The following is a 22,035-nucleotide window of genomic DNA, read 5'->3' as shown; positions in this document are numbered from 1 at the left end:
TCTTCAGCAGGGACAGGGAAGATGGTTAAAATTGATGGGAAGATGGATGGAGCCAAATACAGGACCATTCTGGAAGAAAACCTGATGGAGTCTGCAAAAGACCTGAGACTGGGATGGAGATTTGTCTTCCAACAAGACAATGATCCAAAACATAAAGCAAAATCTACAATGGAATGGTTCAAAAATAAACATATCCAGGTGTTAGAATGGCCAAGTCAAAGTCCAGACCTGAATCCAATCGAGAATCTGTGGAAAGAACTGAAAACTGCTGTTCACAAATGCTCTCCATCCAACCTCACTGAGCTCGAGCTGTTTTGCAAGGAGGAATGGGAAAAAATTTCAGTCTCTCGATGTGCAAAACTGATAGAGACATACCCCAAGCGACTTACAGCTGTAATCGCAGCAAAAGGTGGCTCTACAAAGTATTAACTTAAGGGGGCTGAATAATTTTGCACGCCCAATTTTTCCGTTTTTGATTTGTTAAAAAAGTTTGAAATATCCAATAAATGTCGTTCCACTTCATGATTGTGTCCCACTTGTTGTTGATTCTTCACAAAAAAATACATTTTTATATCTTTATGTTTGAAGCCTGAAATGTGGCAAAAGGTCGCAAAGTTCAAGGGGGCCGAATACTTTCGCAAGGCACTGTACTTATTCCATTGCGGGAGAGAGAGGGGGATACGGGTAGCTTTTGGAATTGGGAGGGTTATTTCGGCTGTTCAGGGCTAGAACCACATTATTTGGGGTTGGCATCCGTCATTTTTAGAGTATTGTAACCCTTTGTAGGTGAGAGAAGGGGACAGGCTCAAACTGCCAACAATAACAAAACCATTAGCATCAGCTGTGAGCTCTGACATAATCTGTCAACAGTCAGTAAAATAGTATGATTGTTTTGGCCTTGGTTTCAGGATATGAGGAGTATACATTCTGGGCCCCCAAAAAAATATATGACTACTATACCAAATTCTCTCTCTATCCCTACAAATATAGGCTGCCGCTTACAGCTATCAGATTTTTCAAAATGATGTTTGCAAATAAATAGCAATCCAAAACACCACCGGCCTTGAACACAAACCACTGTCAGAAGGATTGACCAGTTAACAGTACAGAAATGAGAATGGTTACTCCTACAATGGTTACTCCTCCACATTCTTCCCACGACAACCCAGGGAGAAAAAAAATCCCTCTTTGAAAATGTTGAGCATTTCCTTTCCAGATAGACTAGACTGAGGATTTGTTCTCTCTGAATGGGAAATATGGGGAGCAGATTCAAACAATGGTCAGACACATCAAGTTTAGTTCTTTAGAGGATTCCTAGAGAGGACTACTTAGTTCTATGAGAACCTAAATCATATAGCACATACGAAAAGACGTGGCCTCACTATTACCACAAAGGAAGCATGTAGTTTAGGAAAAGTGTGTCTGTGTGTGGATCAATCCCTCCCTTCCTCTGGGATGTAGCTGTATGTTCCTCAGCATTGCCACACTAGCTCTACCAACAGTGAGCTGGCCAGCACACAACTGGTTGGAGTTAGACTGATTTTTGAATAGTACTCGGTCAGGTAATGTGTATTTATGAAGATGATGTGTAAGGGAGTTTGACGTATCTTTTTATATTCCCGATCACGCTTTCGTTCTCAATACTGCACTAGTATGCACATTCCACAGGAGATGGGCTTAGTGGTGAGTTGACCCAATTGTAATCTGGTAAGTGCTCTTTTTAAAGTGGCACCCTTTCCTTTATCTTAAACCCCGGTGGGTTTACATAATTAAGTCTTGTTGCTGTAATGTTGATTCACAGTTGGCTGTACAGTGTGAATATTGTCAATCACGTTAAAATATCACAGTACAATCAAATGTGTAATTCAATGGTTTTGAATGTAAATTTGACATCTTCATAAGTATTGTTCAATCTGATACAAGCTATTAGCATGACTGGGGGTGTGTAGGCTAAACCCCCCCCCCCCTGTTTCATAATGATCTACAATGGAGCTTTACTCTTAAACCAATGTTGCTCTGTATGTTCCAGACTCTTCTAATATAATATGCCACTTAGCAGATGATTTTATCCAAAGCGACGTACAGTCATGCCTGCATACAGTTTCTATGTATGTGTGTTCCTGAAAATAGAACACACTATTCTGGAATTGCAAGTTTCAGTCTACCAACTGAGCTACAGAGGACCTCTTTTTTTGTTTTAGTTTTTTTGTCATGCATACATCTCATTTAATAAATGTTGTCGTCTTCTGTGTTTTTCTAGGCGTACCTGTCTGGTGTGTCTGTGAGGAACATTAGTCTATATCACCAAATACACCAGGGTCCTCTGACCTGACCTGAAGCCTGTTCATATCTGATGCTCTTTCAGAAGAGAGAGTACCACCGCACTGTGGCTGGATATTTTGTTTTAAGGAAGAGAACCCCCCCCCGTCCCCGCCGTTTGGAAAAGGGTAAGAACTTGTCTTTTTTCCTGACGAGCATCCTGTTCAGGGACTGTACACTACCATTCAAAAGTTTGGGGTCACCTAGAAATATCCTTGTTTTGAATGAAAAGCAAAAAAAAAATGTACATTACAATAACATCAATTTGATCAGAAATACAGAGTAGACATTGTTAATGGTTTAAAAAAAAAAAGTTTTTAAAGGATCTCGTACAACACTGTACTGCTACCTTCACAGAGCAGCGCAAACGGGCTCTAACCAGAATAGAAAGAGTGGGAGGCCCCGGTGCACAACTGAGCAAGAGGACAAGTACATTAGTATCTAGTTTGAGAAACAGACTTCTCACAAGTCCTCAACTGGCAGATTCATTAAATAGTACCCGCATAACACCAGTCTCAACAGTGAAGAGGCGACTCCAGGATGCTGGCCTTCTAGGCAGAGTTCCTCTGTCCAGTGTCTGTTTTTTTTTCTCCCCATCTTAATCTTTTCTTTTTATTGGCCAGTCTGAGATATGGCTTTTTCTTTGCAACTTTGCCTAGAAAGCCAGCATCACTGTTGAATTTGAGACTGGTGTTTTGCGGGTACTATTTAATGAAGCTGCCAATTGAGGACTTGTGAGGCATCTGTTTCTCAAACTAGACACTCGAATGTACTTGTCCTCTTGCTCAGTTGTGCACCAGGGCCTCACACTCTTTATATTCTGGTTAGAGCCAGTTTGCACTGTTCTGTGAAGGGAGTAGTACACATCATTGCATGAGATCTTCAGTTTCTTGACAATTTCTCGCGTGGAGTAGCCTTCATTTCTCGGAACTAGAAAAGACTGATGAGTTTCAGAAGAAAGGACTTTGTTTCTGGCCATTTTGAGCCTGTAATCGAACCCACGAATGCTGATGCTCCAGACACTCAACTAGTCTATAGAAGGACAGTTTAATTGCTTCTTTAAATCAGAACAACAGTTTTCAGCTGTGCTAACATAATTGCAAAAGGGTTTTCTAATGATCAATTAGACTTTTAAAATGATGAAGTTGGATTAGCTAACACGATGTGCCATTGGAACACAGGAGTGATGGTGTTTGATAATGGGCCTCTGTATGCCTATGTAGATATTCCATTAACAATCAGCTGTTTCCAGCTACATTAGTCATATACAACATCAACAATGTCTGCACTGTATTACTGATCAATTTGATGTTTATTTTAATGGACAAAGAAAGCATCAAGCTCCCTCACGCTCCAGAAACAGGAGAGAGGTTCCCTCCTGCCACATTCTCTCGGACAAGGCTTACTGTCATCCTGGGTGGGAGGTGGATTGATTTGGATGGCGGAGGTGGCCGGTCTCCTGGAGGAGCATTCAGCACTGAAACAAGGGGCGAAGAGTGAACACTCGGCCTCCCTCCCCTAATAAGACAAAGCACCCTGTGCTTAAGTGAGAGGTGGAAGTGCCTGTACCTGTCACTTGCCGTTTGGGTTGTGTGCCAGTGGTATGCTAGTAGCAGCCTGTTCAGCAGGCATTCTAACCTTGGGGGCTTGATCTGGCTAATTTAACACAAAATATCCCCTGTCAAAACTTGGGTTCGAAGTTCGCACCGATATTGGATCACATCGAATGCAGGAAATACAACATTGGGTTTCCAGTGCAAATGGATTTACTATTTCAAAATGAGCAACTAAAATAGAGTAGTCGGAGGAGCTTGCCCATTTGGGCCAATGCCCACGGTACTTGATCTGTCTAGCTGCTCAATATGGATTTGCTTTGAGTTTATTAGTTCTCAAAGAGATGTCCATTGTGAACAAATACAAAGTTATAGTACTTTTTGTACTACACCACATGTAAGATCTTTGACTATTCATGTGTACTGCATTACTGAAAGAAATGGCATTTGGCTTATAGGCATTTTGTGTATTTCAACAAGTTTACATTTTTTTTCACCTTCTGTACGTTAGGGAAGAAGTGGTGGAGAATGAAATATGAACTTTTATGAATAATTGAAAGTATTTGGCAGAATTTATTAATTAATATGTGAGAAAGGCATCTCCTAGAGCCATTTACTGTGCTGGGACTAACTCACAACACCGCCTGATTCTGCAAGGCTGCTTCAACCAGGAGAATGATTAGCCAGTCAGGGCAGACAGACCTTTTGTCAAATTATGCATATTTAAGACCTCATGAGACATAGTCTTACGTCAGATGGCGTTACTCCTACGCAACGCTCGTCCCTCAACCTGATCTGTCTTGTAGGATGTGGAAGTTTTATATATTAATTATTTGAGTACTCCCGAGTATCTACCATTCAACAATGGAAACATAATCACTGCGTTCTCGTATGACTCTCCATGAAATAGGCAGAATAACTAGAAAAATTATTACAAATGTGACCGTGATTTAATAGTTTGCCGTTGTGAGAAAATAAAAACTAAACGGTGGCTTTCTCTTGCATAAATTATGTGCTAGGACGTCAGTCGCCAGTGCATTGACTTCAACTTGATCATCTGCTTAGCTTACTGTTGTAATGTTAACTAGCTACACTGAGCAAAAATACAGTTGAAGTTGGAAGTTTACATACAATTAGTTTGTAGTCATTAACTCGTTTTTCAACACCTCCACAAATTTCTTGTTAACAAACTATAGTTTTGTCAAGTCGGTTAGGTCATCGACTTGTGCCTGACACAAGTAATTTTTCCAACAATTGTTGACAGACAGAAAATTTCACTATCACAATTCCAGTGGGTCAGAAGTTTACATACACTAAGTTGACTGTGTCTTTAAACTGCTTGGAACATTTCAGAAAATGTCATGGCTTTAGAAGCACTGATAGGCTAATTGACATAATTTGAGTCAATTGGAGGTGTACTTGTGGATGTATTTCAAGGCCTACCTGTAAAACTCAGTGCCTCTTTGCTTGACATAATGGGAAAATCAAAAGAAATCAACCAAGACCTCAGAAAAAAGACCACAAGTCTGGTTCATCCTTGGGAGAAATGTCCATACGCCTGAAGGTACCACGTTCATCTGTACAATGGTACGCAGGTATAAACACCATGGGACCACGCAGCCGCCATACTGCTCAGGAAGAAGACGAGTTCTGTCTCCTAGAGATGAACATACTATGGTGCGAAAAGGGCAAATCAATCCCAGAACAACAGCAAACAACCGTGTGAAGATGCTGGAGGAAACAGGTACAAAAGTATCTGTCCACAGTAAACATATTATTTATTATTTAACTAGGCAAGTCAGTTAAGAACAAATTCTTATTTTCAATGACGGCCTAGGAACAGTGGGTTAACTGCCTGTTCAGGGGCAGAGCGACAGATTTGTACCTTGTAAGCTTGGGGATTATGAACTTGCAACCTTTCGGTTGCTAGTCCAACACTCTAACCACTAGGCTACCCTGCCGTCCCATATCGACATAACCTGAAAGGCCTCTCGGCAAGGAAGAAGCCACTGCTCCAAAACGCCATAAAAAAACCAGACTACGATTTGCAACTGCACATGGGGACAAACATCGTACTTTTTGGAGAAATGTCCTCTGGTCTGATGAAACAAAAATAGAACTGTTTGGCCATAATGACCATTATTTTTGGAGGAAAAGGGAGGAGGCTTGCAACCCGAAGAACACCATCCCAACCGTGAAGTACGGGGGTGGCAGCATCATGTTGCGGGGGTGCTTTGCTGCAGGAGGGGGTGCACTTCACAAAATAGATGGCATCATGAGGAAGGGAAATGATGTGGATATATTGAAGCAACATCTCAAGACATCAGTCAGGAAGTTAAAGCTTGGTCGCAAATGGGTCTTCCAAATGGATAATGACACCAATCATACTTCCAAAGTTGTGGCAAAATGGCTTCAGGACAACACAGTCAAAGTATTGGAGTGGCCATCACAAAGCCCTGATCTCAAGCCTATAGATAATTTGTGGGCAGAACTGGAAAAAGCTTGTGCGAGCAAGGAGGCCTTACAAACCTGACTCAGTTACATCAGCTCTGTTAGGAGGAATGGGCCAAAATTCACCCAAGCTTGTGGAAGGCTACCTGAAACATATGACCCAAGTTAAACAATTTAAAGGCAATGCTACCAAATGCTAATTGAGTGTATTTAAACTAGAGGTCGACCGATTTTATTCGGAATGGCAGATTTTCATAACAATCGGAAGTCGGTATTTTTGGAACCGATTTGGCCAAATTAAAATAAAAAATAAAAATTGTTACATTTTTAAATTGTTATTATTATTTATTTTTTTACACACACCTTTATTTAACTAGGCAAGTCGGTTAAGAACGCATTCTTATTTTCAATGACGGCCTAGGAACGGTGGGTTAACTGCCTCGTTCAGGGGCAGAACGACAGATTTTCACCTTGTCAGCTCGGGGGATACAGTCTTGCAACCTTACAGTTCACTTGTCCAACGCTATAACCACCTGCCTCTCGTTGCACTCCCCAAGGAGACTGCCTGTTACGCGAATGCAGTAAGCCAAGGTAAGTTGCTAGCTAGCATTAAACTTATCTTATAAAAAAACAATCATAATCACTACACATGGTTGATGATATTTCTAGTTTATCTAGCGTGTCCTGCGTTGCATATAATCTCACTGAGCATACAAGTATCTGACTGAGCGGTGGTAGGCAGGAGCCGGCTCATAAGAATTCATTCAAACAGCACTTTGTGCGTTTTGCCAGCAGCTCTTCGTTGTGCGTCAAGCATTGCGCTGTTTGACTTCAAGCCTATCAACTCCCGAGATGAGGCTGGGGTAACCGAAGTGAAATGGCTAGCTAGTTAGCGGAGTGCGCGCTAATAGCGTTTTAAACGTCACTCGCTCTGAGACTTGGAGTAGTTATTCCCCTTGTTCTGCATGGGTAACACTGCTTTGAGTGTGGCTGTTGTCGATGTGTTCCTGGTTCGAGCCCAGGGAGGAGCGAGGAGAGGGACGGAAGCTATACTGTTACACTGGCAATACTAAAGTGCCTATAAGAACATCCAATAGTCAAAGGTTAATGAAATACAAATGGTATAGAGGGAAATAGTCTTATAATTCCTATAATAACTACAACCTAAAACTTCTTACCTGGGAATATTGAAGACTCATGTTAAAAGGAACCACCAGCTTTCATATGTTCTGAGCAAGGAACTGAAACGTTAGCTTTCTTTACATGGCACATATTGCACTTTTCCTTTCTTCTCCAACACTTTGTTTTTGCATTATTTAAACCAAATTCAACATGTTTCATTATTAATGTATTAAGTTAAAATAAGTGTTAATTCAATATTGTTGTAATTGTCATTATTATAAATAAAATAAAAATCGGCCGATTTTAATCGGTATTGGCTTTTTCGGTCCTCCAATAATCGGCATCGGTATCGGCGTTGAAAAATCATAATCGGTTGACCTCTGTAAACTTCTGACCCACTGATGTGATGAAAGAAATAATAGCTGAAAGAAATAATTCTCTCTACTATTATTCGTACATTTCACATTCTTAAAGTAAAGTGGGGATCCTAACTGACCTAAAACAGGGAATTTTTACTAGGATTTGTCAAACTGAGTTTAAATGTATTTGGTTAAGGTGTGTAAACTTCCGACTTCAACTGTATATAAACGCAACATGCAACAATTTCAAAGATTTTAATGAGTTACAGTTCATATAATCAAATCAAGTCATTTGAAATAAATTCATTAGATCCTAATCTATGGATTTCACATGACTGGAAATGCAGACATGCATCTGTTGGTCACAGATACCTTAAAAAAAAAATGGCAGGGGTGTGTATCAGAAAAGCAGTCAGTATCTAGTGTGACCACCATTTGCCTCATGCAGCATGACACATCTTCTTCGCTTCGTTGATCAGGCTGTTGACTGTGACCAGTGGCATGTTGTCCCACTCCTTTTCAATGGCTGTGCAAAGTTGCTGGATATTGGCAGGAACTGAAACACGCTGTCGTACATATCGATCCAGAGCATCCCAAAAATGCACAATGGGTGACATGTCTAGTAAGTATGCAGGGCATGGAAGAACTGGGACATTTTCAACTTCCAGGAATTGTGTTCAGATCCTTGCAACATGGGGCCGTGCATTATTATGCTGAAACATGAGGTGATGTCAGCGAATAAATGGTACCACAATGGTCCTCAGGATTTCGTTATGGTATCTCTGTGCATTCAAATTGCCATAGATGAAATGCAATTGTGTTTGTTGTCCGTAGCTTATACTTGACCATACCATAACCCCACCTCCACCATGGGGCACACTGTTCACAACGTTGACATCAGCAAACTACACGCTGTCTGTTATCTGCCCGGTACTGTTGACACCGGGATTAATCTGTGAAGAGCACACTTCTCCAGTGTGCTTGTGGCCAACTTTGGTGAGCCTTTGCCCACTGAAGTCAGTTACAACGCTGAACAGCAGACCCTGGTTTGGACGAAGAGCAGGCAGATGAGCTTCCCTGAGACAGTTTGTTTGTGCAAAAATCCTTTGTTTGTGCAAACCCGCGGTGTCATCAGCTGTTTGGGTGGCTGGTCTCAGATGATACCGCAGGTGAAGAAGCCAGGTTCTGGGCTGGCATGGTTACTTGTGGTAATTTATTTTATCTGGCAACTGCTCTGGTGGACATTCCTGCAGTCAGCATGCCAATTGCAAACTCCCTCAATTTGAGACATCTGTGGCATTGTGTTGTGTGACACAACTGCACATTTTTGAGTGGGCTTTTATTGTCCCTAGCACAAGGTGCACCTGTGTAATGATCATGCTGTTTAATCAGCTTCTTGATATGCTACACCTGTTAGGTGGATGGATTATCTTAGCAAATGATAAATTGGCACTATCAGGGATGTGGACAAATTTGTGCATAACATTTGAGAGAAATAAGATTGTTTTGTTCTTCGAAAATGTATGCTATCTTTTATTTCAGCTCATGAAACATGGGACCAGCACTTTACATGTTGAGTTAATATTTTTTTCAGTGTAGTTTTCTGACATACTGTTAAACTCCCGAGCTGACAAGGTACAAATCTGTCTCTGAACAAGGCAGTTAACACCCACTGTTCCCCAGTAGGCTGTCATTGTAAATAAGAATTTGTTCATAACTGACTTGCCTTGTTCAATAAAAATATAAATGTTTGAAAAAAATGCCGTCTAAATTGTTTGAGGTTACCATACATTGTTTACCGGGTTTAATGTTTAATTCAGTAATGACTCTAAATAGTTATGGCTATCAGTTTTTATCGGCAATAAGAAACTGCTAGCCATTGGCTGCTAATAGCGGAGAACTGCTAGCTAACTGGCAAGCACAAAACACAGTTGCCAACTTCGTGAGTACAGAACCGGCATACTAAGATAAAAGAAATGTGACACTGTGTGTAAAGGGTAACACATTAGTGCAGGAAATGAAAATGCTGGGATTAAACAATTAACTATGCAAATGAGCAAAAGCTGTGTGCATTAAGGAAATAGACGTCTGCCTCAAATAGAAGCCTGGCACAAATAAGCGCCTTTTTAAGCCATTAAAAGCTCTGGCTATTATTAGAAGTTTTACTGTAGCTAGTTAGCTCTACTTTGTAAATTCACTCTGGCTATCTACTCCGATTTCAGAGCACTCTCGTCTGAGCGTGCCAGAGCGCAGAATAACTGATGAATTTACGAACACTCCACACCTGTTAGTAAATATCTGCAAAAAAGCATAGTTAAATTGTTGTCACCAACATTAGCCAGTTAGTTTGGGTGCTTGTCAGAACGCTCGGATCAACCCTACTCTTCGGCCGGCGTGTCCAGTGTGCGCTCTGAACGCTCGGATCAACCCTACTCTTCGGCCGGAGTGTCCATTGTGCGCTCTGAAGTGTCCGGAGTGTCCAGTGTCCGCTCTGAACGCTCGGATCAACCCTACTCTTCGGCCGGGGTGTCCATTGTGCGCTCTGAACGCTCGGATCAACCCTACTCTTCGGCCGGAGTGTCCAGTGTGCGCTCTGAACGCTCGGATCAACCCTACTCTTCGGCCGGAGTGTCCAGTGTGCGCTCTGAACGCTCGGATCAACCCTACTCTTCGGCCGGAGTGTCCAGGGTGCGCTCTGAACGCTCGGATCAACCCTACTCTTCGGCCGGCGTGTCCAGTGTGCGCTCTGAACGCTCGGATCAACCCTACTCTTCAGGCCGGAGTGTCCAGTGTGCGCTCTGAACGCTCGGATCAACCCTACTCTTCGGCCGGAGTGTCCAGTGTGCGCTCTGAACGCTCGGATCAACCCTACTCTTTGGCCGGAGTGTCCAGTGTGCGCTCTGAACGCTCGGATCAACCCTACTCTTCGGCCGGCGTGTCCAGTGTGCGCTCTGAACGCTCCGAGAGCAAAACACTCTGAATTTACAAACGGACAATCTGACAACACTCTCTGAATTTACGAATGCACAGAACAAATTCACCAACACACCCATTGTGTGTGCAGCACTAAGTAAGTAGCTGGTTCGTTAGCATAATCTTTTCAGTGACCGGCCCAGCTAGTAGACTAATGTTGGACAAATTTATGCTAGCTTTAGTGTCCATTGTCAAACTTGAAATACGGCGTTTTGAAGCACAACAGTTCTTAGCCAAATGTAAAATGTGGCGACTAAAACAGATAGATACATTTAAACTTTTATGGGGCAGAAATGCAGAAATGGGGTTCAGCAGACGGTCACCTAGGTAATGTTTTTAATGTTAGACAGCCGTTGTAGCCAGACTTCTTTTGATCTATACCATGACCCTTTGCGAGATACGAGACAGATCAGTGCAGGCGCTGTCAGACAGTGATCATCAGGTCCTTTGAACCAGTATCTTGGTAGAGGCACAGCCAACACTCAGCTACTGTAATGACCAACAGATGCTCCCCATTGTGATTAGTTGACTTGACTGTTGGCTTGTTTTCTAGTGCACACGTCTTTGAATTCTAATGAAATGGGCCTTTGAGAAAATTGATTGTTTGCTTTACGGTCACTGGCACTGACGGGTAGGCCCAGGACCCTGTGCATTGATTTACAATGTAGCTTTGTTTTGGTATTTTAACCTGCTTTCAATTTGTTCTGTGTTTATTTTCCTATTTTTGTTTTAGGAGGAAATGTCAGAAGGACTTATTTTTTTCCTTAAGTTTTTAGAACCCTGCGTCTCATAGGAACATCCCCAATGCCAGAGTTTCCCAAAGTCGGTCCTGGGGACCCCAAGGGGTGAACTTTCAGTTTTTTGTCTTAGCACTACAGTTGATTTTAGAAATATTCAAAGCTTGATGAGTTGATTATTTGAATCAGTTGTATAGTGCTAGGCCAAAGACCTTTTGGGGTCCCTAGAATGGAATTTGGGAAATGCTGCCCTATTGTTATGTTTAACTACATTAATTAATATAGTACTGTGGACCCTCATTTGAAAAACACCTCACTTGCATCTGCTCTGTCTGCCCTCAGACAGAAAAAGGACCCTCGGTCCAGACGAGGTCAGAGCAGGGCACGTGACGTCTACAATGTGTCTGGCTGTAGCCTGGGCGCCTAGCCTCTGTCCCTGACTCAGTACCTGTCCCTGATTCAGTACCTTTGGCTCTCAGGGGCCTCGTTCCAAACCGCCAGCTCAGAGCTTTTATAACCCTCAGAGGGGACTTTAAAACACAAACGCTCACGCAGTAGAAAAGATGCAGAGGACAGCCACTAAACTGATGGGACCCAGGTGGCACTAAACTGATGGGACCCAGGTGGCACTAAACTGCAGAGGCCACTGTGATAGTTCATAGTGACAGGCCAGTCAGAAGGTTGTCATTTGCATGCAGAAAGGGTTGATAGAGCTGAGTAGACAGTCAGTGCTCAAGTGTGAGTTTTACTTGCCTTTGGTTTTACCCCCTCCGCTCCGACAGGCTACATAAACGTTTAAGTTACAGTGGGTTGGGGGGGGGGGGGGGCATGGTAACCAACAGTGTTGCTATGTCTATGTCCAAGTAGGCATGCAGAGCTGACTTCTCATGGCCCAGCTTTATAGTGGATGGAGCCTTGTCAGTGGAAGTAGTAGGCCTAAATCATAGCCACGTAGCCTTGACACATAATTACAGAGGAGGCTGTTAATATGGTCTCTACAAGACATTAGCATCTCACACTGGACCCAAAGACACTTGGCAAGTTGTTTTTTGAGGAATCAGTGGGGAGGCGAACGACACAAAACCCAACACTTTAAGCAGGTTATTCTGAGCATCGGTAGGACAGCATTCCTCTGTGGCGTTCTTTCGATCCATGCCCCCTCGACAGACAGCGGGCTGGCAGATGGTCGGTCTGTGTGGGTGAACGTTGTTCTGCTGTGCCCTCTACTTCTCCCCAGCCGGCCAGCCTTTGCATGTCATCCCTGTTCTCCCTTGTTTGCCCTGATTGATGGATTGTGTTGCGAGCAGCCTAGTTCTTCTGCAGGTATGTGCTGCAGCACCTGGTTCAGTATGACAGCATGTCGTCCCCACCAGCCGTCTCTAAATTTGACTGGAATGTGTTCCAGAAGAGGGGTTGCTTTGCTGCCTAGATATCAGAACTGGTCCAGCTGTGTCTCTTGTTAATGAGAGCACAGCAGTGCTCCCAAGTTGGACAGTGGTTGAAGCCTGGTGATGAAAAGCTAGGCTACCCATTGAGACCAGATGAAGGGAAGCGAGAATGGAAGAATGGTCTTCTGAGTGAGCTGTTGCTGCTGATTTAAGATGCTTGATCCTGAAGCCTTGTTCCGCACACACATGGCCTATCATACTATAGTAGCTCTTTGGGTTCCATCTCTGCTCCCTGAGCATTAAGGCAGTCTTCACAACATTAATATTTTACTGTACGATCAGACAAATTCTGACACGTGGGAGGTTGGTTCCGTATATTCGAAGAGAAAAAAAAAATATATATATATATAAAAAAAGCAGCAACATAAGATGTTGAACAACTTTGTTGGTTATGCTGGGGAAGAGGGAGGGAGAGTGGAAATGTTTCCTTCAACCCCCCCCTCCCACACCCCCACAGCACTGCTCAAACGAGACCCCACCGACACTTTTTCTTCAGCTGCGATTCAACTCAATTATCTGAATGGCTGAGTCGCCTGTACCCTTTTCATAATGGCTTGTTGTGTTTAGGAATTCTCGGCATGCTGACAATTTACAATGGAGGGGGCTACATTGAACCACCCCTGCCTCACCTGTCTCCCTCAGCACCAAGCCAAATTAAACACTAAAGGTGACTCTTTTGTTTACCCCCCCCCCCCCCCCACTCTTTCTCTCCCTCTCCGTTCCCCCTCCTCTCATGCTCCCTCTATTCTCCATGCCAAACCTCATGCCAGGCTTCTATTCTCTAAAGGCCTTTTTATTTTGTTTTGGAACTGCTATGTAGTAGGTCTGGTATTCTTTTTATAGAATGATGTGTGCATATGGTAGTTATGTAAGGATATTTTATCTGGTAATCCTGCTTTAGTCACATATGCTCAAATTGGTGGCTTGAGCTGTCTGAACTGGACAATCGCCTGTTTCCTTTCCCATTTTATGTTTTTCATTTGTGATAGTTCTTTCGGGAATTAAAAGAGCAGTCGCGTTATTTGTCTGGTTTTCTCATATTCCTGTAATGCCAACTGATTGTGTTGTTGTGAGAACGTTGTTCACATTCATTGAAATTCTAATCTCTTGACTTAGAAAAATTGAAATGTTCATTGAATCAAAGTAGACCATGTATCACGGGATAAAGACTTATTTTCCTCCATTCTGTTAAATGGCTTCTATGCATTTTGCCTCCAACTTCATGTTTTTTTAATAACACATGGGTTGTTTAGGATTTAAAGCTCACGGCAGAGTTTTTCCTTTCCTTTCTATCTCAGGCTTCCAGGACACTAGAGCTATGGGGATGTGTCAGGAGCACTGAAAGGGGACTGGTGAAAAAAACGATTGTCTGTTCTGACTAAATCCGTGGTCCTCTTCCACTTAATCACCTTCTCCCCGTGGTGTGTTCCAGTCAGCTCCCCCTGAACATGCCTCATCCACCGGCATGTTATTGCAGCCTCCTCCCCACCAGACACCACTCCCCATGCATTTTGAATCCATCAACCCACCCCTCTTCTCCTCTGTTCCCCAACGGTGACACCATCGGAGCAGGGAAGTGTAATGACCTAAATTGATGTACTTCAGGGTGAGACGACACCATTTAAGTGAGGGATGCAGCTGCCATGAAGCCAATCGCTCCCTAGTGCATTGGTCCTGCTCGCTTCTCCAGTCCCCACGCCTTGTCGTCTTAACCTCCAAGCTCTGGGCAGTGGTGTAACTTTGTATCACTGTGTGACGCGATTAGTGAGGCCACACTGAAGAGTCAGACTCTAGTCGCGGGGGGGTATTCAACCCCACAGATAATATAATGTACGGAATGCCCTCTTCCAATCTCTCCCTGTATATGCTGTGGATTGCAATGGGAGCTGACTTTTTTTTTATAAGAATTTAGTCAACATACGTAGTTGGAAATGCCTAGGGCTTTATCTTATCATGGTGGACACAAACTATGGAGAGGAAATGGATGTAGTATTAGTAGTAGTAGTAGTAGTAGTCAATATAATAGCACAGTGCTCTCTTCTAGGTCCTATCAGGTGTTAAGGGGACTTCTTAGGGATCAAATCCCATTAACGGGATCGATTTGAAAACATCCGTTGAAATGGCAGAGCGCCAAATTAAATTATTAGAAATATTTAACTTTCATACAATCAGAAGTGCAATACACCAAATTTAAAGTTGTATTTCTTGTTAATCCAGCCACCGTGTCAGATTTCAAAAAGGCTTTACGGCGAAAGCAAACCCATGCTATTATGAGGGCAGCACCCCATCAAACAAACACAGACAATCAGATTTCATCCCGCCAGGCGCGACACAAAACTCAGAAATAATTATATAATTCATGCCTTACCTTTGACGAGCTTCTTCTGTTGGCACTCCAATATGTCCCATAAACATCACAAATGGTCCTTTTGTTCAATTTATTCCTTGTTATATATCCAAAATGTCAATTTATTTGGCTCATTTGATCCAGAAAAACACCTGTTCGAACTTGCGCAACATGACTACAAAATATCTAAGTTACCTGTAGTCTTTGTCCAAACATTTCAAACAACTTTCCTAATACAACTTTAGGTATTTTTTTTAATGTAAATAATCAATAAAATGTAAATGCGTTCAATAGCAGATAAAAACAAAGTGGCGCGAGCTTTCAGGTCGCGCACCCCTAACAAACAGTACACTACACTCGACCCTCGTTCTGAACAGCCCTACTTCTTCATTACACAAAGGAAAAAATCAACCAATTTCTAAAGACTGTTGACATCTAGTGAAAGCGATAGGAACTGCAAGCAAGTGCCTTAGAAATCTAGATCCCCATAGAAAACCCATTGAAAAGAGTGACCTCTTTTCAATGGGTTGGTTTGTCCTCAGGGTTTCGCCTGCCAAATAATTTCTGTTATACTCAGACATCATTCAAACAGTTTTAGGAACTTCAGAGTGTTTTCTATCCAAATCTACTAATAATATCCTAGCTTCTGGGCCTGAGTAGTAGGCAGTTTACTTTGGGCACGCTTTTCATCCGGATGTGAAAATACCGCCCCCTAGCCTAGAGAGGTTAAGGGGAAATACACTAGTGTCTACAAATAGCTCTCTAAAATCAAATCAAACTTTATTTGTCACGTGTGTCGAATACAACAAGTCTAGAGGGGGTACAGGGGGTACTGAGTCAATGTGCAGAGGTACAGGCTTTGTGCCCACTGACAGAGCAAGGCTTACTTATCTGGATGTTGGAGATGCGTGCTGCAGCCCGAGGTCATCCCTAGTGTTTCAGAACTGAATTGCTGATTCTAGAAAACGTGCAATCCTAAATCTCACCACGCTCTCTTTCTGTGAAAGGGCTGGCATGTAATCAACACGTTTCTGATGCCGCTGTGCACCTTCAATCGACTTTTGAATGCAGCCCTATTTTTCCTCCTCTGTTCTTATTTACTGTGCTCCGTTAAAGTGAGAGCGTAGTTATTTTATCCTCAGTTTGGTACAGAAAAGTCTACACTTGTAGCAGTTTTACTGAGCTAAATGTCAAGGTCAGTAGAGTACAGATTATAGGCCTCATGGATCATTTTTAAGGAACCCCATGAGGCTTTGCCAGAGAGGGTTGGATGTTCAAACAGAGTTATGGGAGACACATCCCCCTCACCACAGCCTTAAGAATGTATGGTATCTGGTATTTAATAAAGTACTGGTATGCAGTCTCCATAGGCAACCCTGCTAATGGATATCATGAGGAGCAGCCCATGCCTGTGGTTCCAGCACTTACTCAATTTCTATATCAATCAATCAGTCAAATGTACAGTGGCAAGAGAAAGTATGTGAAACCTTTGTAATTACCTGGATTTCTGCATAAATTTGACATAACATTTTATCTGATCTTCATCTAAAGTCACAACAATAGACAGAGTGCTTAAACGAATAACACAAATTATTGTATTTTTCTTATCTATATTGAATACATCATGTAAATATTCACAGTGTAGGTTGAACAAAGTATGTAAACCTCTAGGCTAATGACTTCTCCAAAAGCTAATTGGAGTCAGGAGTCAACTAACCTGTAGTCGAATCAATGAGACGAGATTGGAGATTTTGGTTACAGCTGCCCTGCCCCATAAACACTCACAAAATTTGAGTTTGCTATTCACAAGAAGCATTGCCGAACAAAAAATCTCAGAAGACCTAAAATTAAGAATTGTTGCATTGCATAAAGCTAGAAAGGATTACAAAAGTATCTCTAGAAGTCAGTCCATGGTAAGACAAATTGTCTAAAAATTGAGAAATTTCAGCACTGTTGCTAGTCTCCCTAGGGGCTGTTGTCCTGCAAAGCTGACTGCAAGAGCACAGTGCAGAATGCTCAATGAGGTTAAGAAGAATCCTAGAGTGTCAGCTAAAGATGTACAGAAATCTCTGGAACATGCTAACATCTCTGTTGACGAGTCTACGATAAATAAAACACTAAACAAGAATGGTGTTCTTGGGAGGACACCGCGGAAGAAGCCACTGCTGTCCAAAAAAAAACATTGCTGCACGTCTGAAGTTTGAAACAGCACCTGGATGTTCCACAGCTCTACTGGCAAACTATTCTGTGGACAGATGAAACTACAGTCTAGTTGTTTGGATGGAACACCCAACACTAGGCGTGCTGTGCCTTTTTTTTCTCCACACAAGCATCAAAACCTCATCCCAACTGTAAATTATGGTGGAGGGTGCATCATGGTTTGGGGCTGCCTCGGGGCCTGGACAGCTTGCTATCACTGATGAAGAACACTTCCTCCCAGCTGCCCACTGCACTGATAGGAAACACTGTCACCACTATAATTGAGAATTTCAATAAGCATTTTTCTACGGCTGGCCATGCTTTCCACCTGGCTACTCCTACCCCGGTCAACAGCACTTCACTCCCCACAGCAACTCGCCCAAGCCTTCCCTCAGTTCTCCTTCTCCCAAATCCAGTCAGCTGATGTTCTGAAAGAGCTGCAAAATCTGGACCCCAACAAATCAGCCGGACTAGACAATCTGGACCCTTTCTAAAATTATCTGCAGAAATTGTTGCAACCCCTATTACTAGCCTGTTCAACCTCTCTTTCGTGTCGTCTGACATTTCCCAAGATTGGAAAGCAGCTGCGGTCATCCCCATCTTCAAACTCTTGACCCAAACTGCTACAGACTTATATCTATCCAACTTGCTTTTCTAAGGTCTTCGAAAGCCAAGTTAACAAACAGATTACCGACCATTTCGAATCCCACCGTACCTTCTCTGCTATGCAATCTGGTTTCAGAGCTGGTCATGGGTGCACCTCAGCCACGCTCAAGGTCCTAAACGATATCGAACCGCCATCGATAAGACACAATACTGTGCAGCCGTATTCATTGACCTGTCCAAGGCTTTCGACTCTGTCAATCACCACATTCTTATCGGAAGACTCGATAGCCTTTGTTTCTCAAATGATTGCCTCGCCTGGTTCACCAACTACTTCTCTGATAGAGTTCAGTGTGTCAAATCGGAGGGCCTGTTGTCCGGGCCTCTGGCAGTCTCTATGGGGGTGCCATAGGGTTCAATTCTTGGACCGACTCTCTTCTCTGTATACATCAATGATGTCGCTCTTGCTGCTGGTGAGTCTCTGATCCACCTCTACGCAGACGACACCATTCTGTATACTTCTGGCCTTTCGTTGGACACTGTGTTAACAACCCTCCAGACAAGCTTCAATGCCATACAACTCTCCTTCCGTGGCCTCCAATTGCTCTTAAATACAAGTAAAACTAAATGCAGGCTCTTCAACCGATCGCTGCCTGCACCTGCCCGCCCGTCCAACATCACTACTCTGGACGGTTCTGACTTAGAATATGTGGACATCTTCAAATACCTAGGTGTCTGGTTAGACTGTAAACTCTCCTTCCAGACTCACATTAAGCATCTCCAATCCAAAGTTACATCTAAAATTGGCATCCTATTTCGCAACAAAGCACCCTTCACTCATGCTGTCAAACACCCTTGTAAAACTGACCTTCCTACCAATCCTCGACTTCGGCGATGTCATTTACAAAATTTCCTCCAATACCCTACTCAATAAATTGGATGCAGTTTATCACAGTGCCATCCATTTTGCCACCAAAGCCCCATACACTACTCACCACTGCGACCTATACGCTCTCGTTGGTTGGCCCTCGCTTCATACTCGTCGCCAAACCCACTGGCTCCAGGTCATCTACAAGACCCTGCTAGGTAAAGACCCCCCTTATCTCAGTTCGCTGGTCACCATAGCAGCACCCACCTGTAGCACGCGCTCCAGCAGGTATATATCTCTGGTCACCCCCAAAACCAATTCTTCCTTTGGCCGCCTCTCCTTCCAGTTCTCTGCTGCCAATGACTGGAACAAACTACAAAAATCTCTGAAACTGGAAACACTTATCTTCCTCGCTAGCTTTAAGCACCAGCTGTCAGAGCAGCTCACAGATTACTGCACCTGTACATAGCCCAGCTATAATTTAGCCCAAACAACTACCTCTCCCCCTACTTTATTTATTTATTTATTTTGCTCCTTTGCACCTGATTATTTCTATCTCTACTTTGCACATTCTTCCACTGCAAATCTACCATTCCAGTGTTTTACTTACTATATTGTATTTACTTTGCCATCATGGCCTTTTTTTGCCTTTACCTTCCTTATCTCACCTAATTTGCTCACATTGTATATAGACTTATTTTTCTACTGTATTATTGACTATGTTTGTTTTACTCCATGTGTAACTCTGTGTTTTTTATGTGTCAAACTGCTTTGCTTTATCATGGCCAGGTCGCAATTGTAAATGAGAACTTGTTCTCAACTTGCTTACCTGGTTAAATAAAGTTTAAATAAATAAATAAAAAATCCCAAGTTTATCAAGACATTTTGCAGGAGAATGTTAGGCTGTCTATCCAGACATCCCAAGAATATTGCTGAACTGAAACAGTTTTGTAAAGAAGAATGGTCCAGAATTCCTCCTGACCGTTGTGCAGGTCTGATCCGCAACTACAGATAACATTTGGTTGAGGTTATTGCTGCCAAAGGTGGGTCAACCTGTTATTAAATCCAAGGGTTCACATACTTTTCCCATACTGCACTGTGACTGTTTACACGGTGTGTTCAATAAAGACATGAAAACATATAATTGTTTGTGTTATTAGTTTTAGCAGACTGTTCGTCTATTGTTGTGACCATATTTATGCCAAAATCCAGGTAATTCTAAAGGGTTCACATACGTTTTTCTTCCCACTGTATTTATATAGCCCTTTTAACATCAGAAGATGTCACAAAGTGCTTATACAGAAACCCAGCCTAAAACCCCACAGAGAGCAAGCAATGCAGATGTAGAAGCACAGTGGTTAGGAAAAACTCCCTGGAAAGGCAGGAACCTAGGAAGAAACCTAGAGAGGAACCAGGCTATGAAGGGTGGCCAATCCTCTTCTGACTGTGTCGGGTGGAGATTGAGTACATGGCCATTAAGGCTAGATTGTTCTTCAAGATGTTCATATTTGCCAGCAGGGTCCAATAATATTCACAGGGGTTATAGAGGGTGCAACAGGTCAGCACCTTTCTAGGGCAGGCGTTCCGCTAACGGAACCCCTCGACAACATTCTGCTCAAAAGGCAGCTAGCAAAATTCAAAAACATGTTTTTAGAAATATGTAGCTTTCACACATTAACAAGTCCAATACAGTAAATGAAAGATAAACATCTTGTTAATCTGCCCATCGTGTCCGATTTCAAATATGCGTTTACATGTTTTATGTTAGGTCATAGCCAAGTCAAAAAAACACAGCCATTTTTCCAGCCAAAGATAGGAGTCACAAAAAGCAGAAATATAGATAAAATTAATCATTAACCTTTGATCTTCATCAGATGACAGCAATAGGACATCATGTTACACAATACAATAATGTTTTGTTTGATAATGTGCATATTTATATCCCAGAATCTCAGTTTACGTTGGCGCGTTACGTGCAGTAATGTTTTGATTCCAAAACATCTGGTGATTTTGCAGAAATACTCATAATAAACATTGATAAAAGATACAAGTGTTATTCACAGAATTAAAGATTTAAGACTTCTCCTTAATGCAACTGCTGTGTCAGAGTTTTAAAAAACTTTACGGAAAAAGCATAATCTGTGAACGGCGCTCAACCCAAAACAGCCAGAGGAATATCCGCCATTTTGGAGTCAACAGAAGTTAGAAATAACACCATAAATATTCACTTACCTTTGATGATCTTCGTCAGAAGGCACTCCCAGGAATCCCAGTTCGACGACAAATGACTGATTTGTTCCATAAAGTCCATAATTTATGTACAAATAGCCACTTGTTGTTAGCGTGTTCAGCCCAGTAATCCATCTTCATGAGGCGTGAGCACTTTGTCCAGACAAAAACTCAAAGTTCCGTTACAGTCCTTTAGAAACATGTCAAACGATGTATGGAATCAATCTTTAGGATGTTTTTAACATAAAACATCAAGGTTCCAACCGGAGAATTCCTATGTCTGAAGAAAAGCACTGAAACAAGAGCTAACTCTGTCGGGAGCGCGAGTCACGAGCCTGAGACACTCTGCCAGACCACTGACTCAAACAGGTCTCATGAGCCCCTCCTTTATAGTAGAATCCTCATTCAAGTTTCTAAAGACTGTTGACATCTAGTGGAAGCCGTAGGAAGTGCAACTTGACTCCATAGACACTGTGCATTCGGTAGGCCAAGCTTTGAAAAACTACAAACCTCAGATGTCCCACTTCTTGGTTGGATTTTTCTCAGGTTTTCGCCTGCCATATGAGTTCTGTTACACTCAGACATCATTCAAACAGTTGTAGAAACTTCAGAGTGTTTTCTATCCAATACTACTAATAATATGCATATATTAGCATCTGGGACAGAGTAGGAGGCAGTTCACTCTGGGCACGCTATTCATCCAAAAGTGAAAATGCTGCCCCCTATCCCAAAAGAGTTAAGAGTAAATTACAGTTGGCTTTTCATAGCTGAGCCTTGAGGTTGAGACAGCAGGTGCGGGATAAGGTAGACTGTGTACACCACCTAAA

The 22,035-nt window shown here is 42.5% G+C and overlaps 1 protein-coding gene across 1 annotated transcript in view; it reads left to right on the top strand.

Moving 5' to 3' along the window:
• The window catches only part of LOC139388353 (bifunctional heparan sulfate N-deacetylase/N-sulfotransferase 1-like), a 144,038-nt gene that overhangs the window by 32,152 nt on the left and 89,851 nt on the right, over positions 1 to 22,035 (top strand). Inside the window, exon 2 of the mRNA XM_071134968.1 lies at positions 2,261 to 2,447. The gene's annotated coding sequence lies outside the window, so the exon portion shown is untranslated. The remainder of the gene's footprint in view (positions 1 to 2,260; positions 2,448 to 22,035) is intronic.

This window comes from Oncorhynchus clarkii, chromosome 29 (genome assembly GCF_045791955.1).
Source record: "Oncorhynchus clarkii lewisi isolate Uvic-CL-2024 chromosome 29, UVic_Ocla_1.0, whole genome shotgun sequence".
Classification (NCBI taxonomy): domain Eukaryota; kingdom Metazoa; phylum Chordata; class Actinopteri; order Salmoniformes; family Salmonidae; genus Oncorhynchus; species Oncorhynchus clarkii.
The sequence above is the reverse complement of the archived record's forward strand: the minus strand, read 5'-3'. Positions and strand labels throughout refer to the sequence as shown.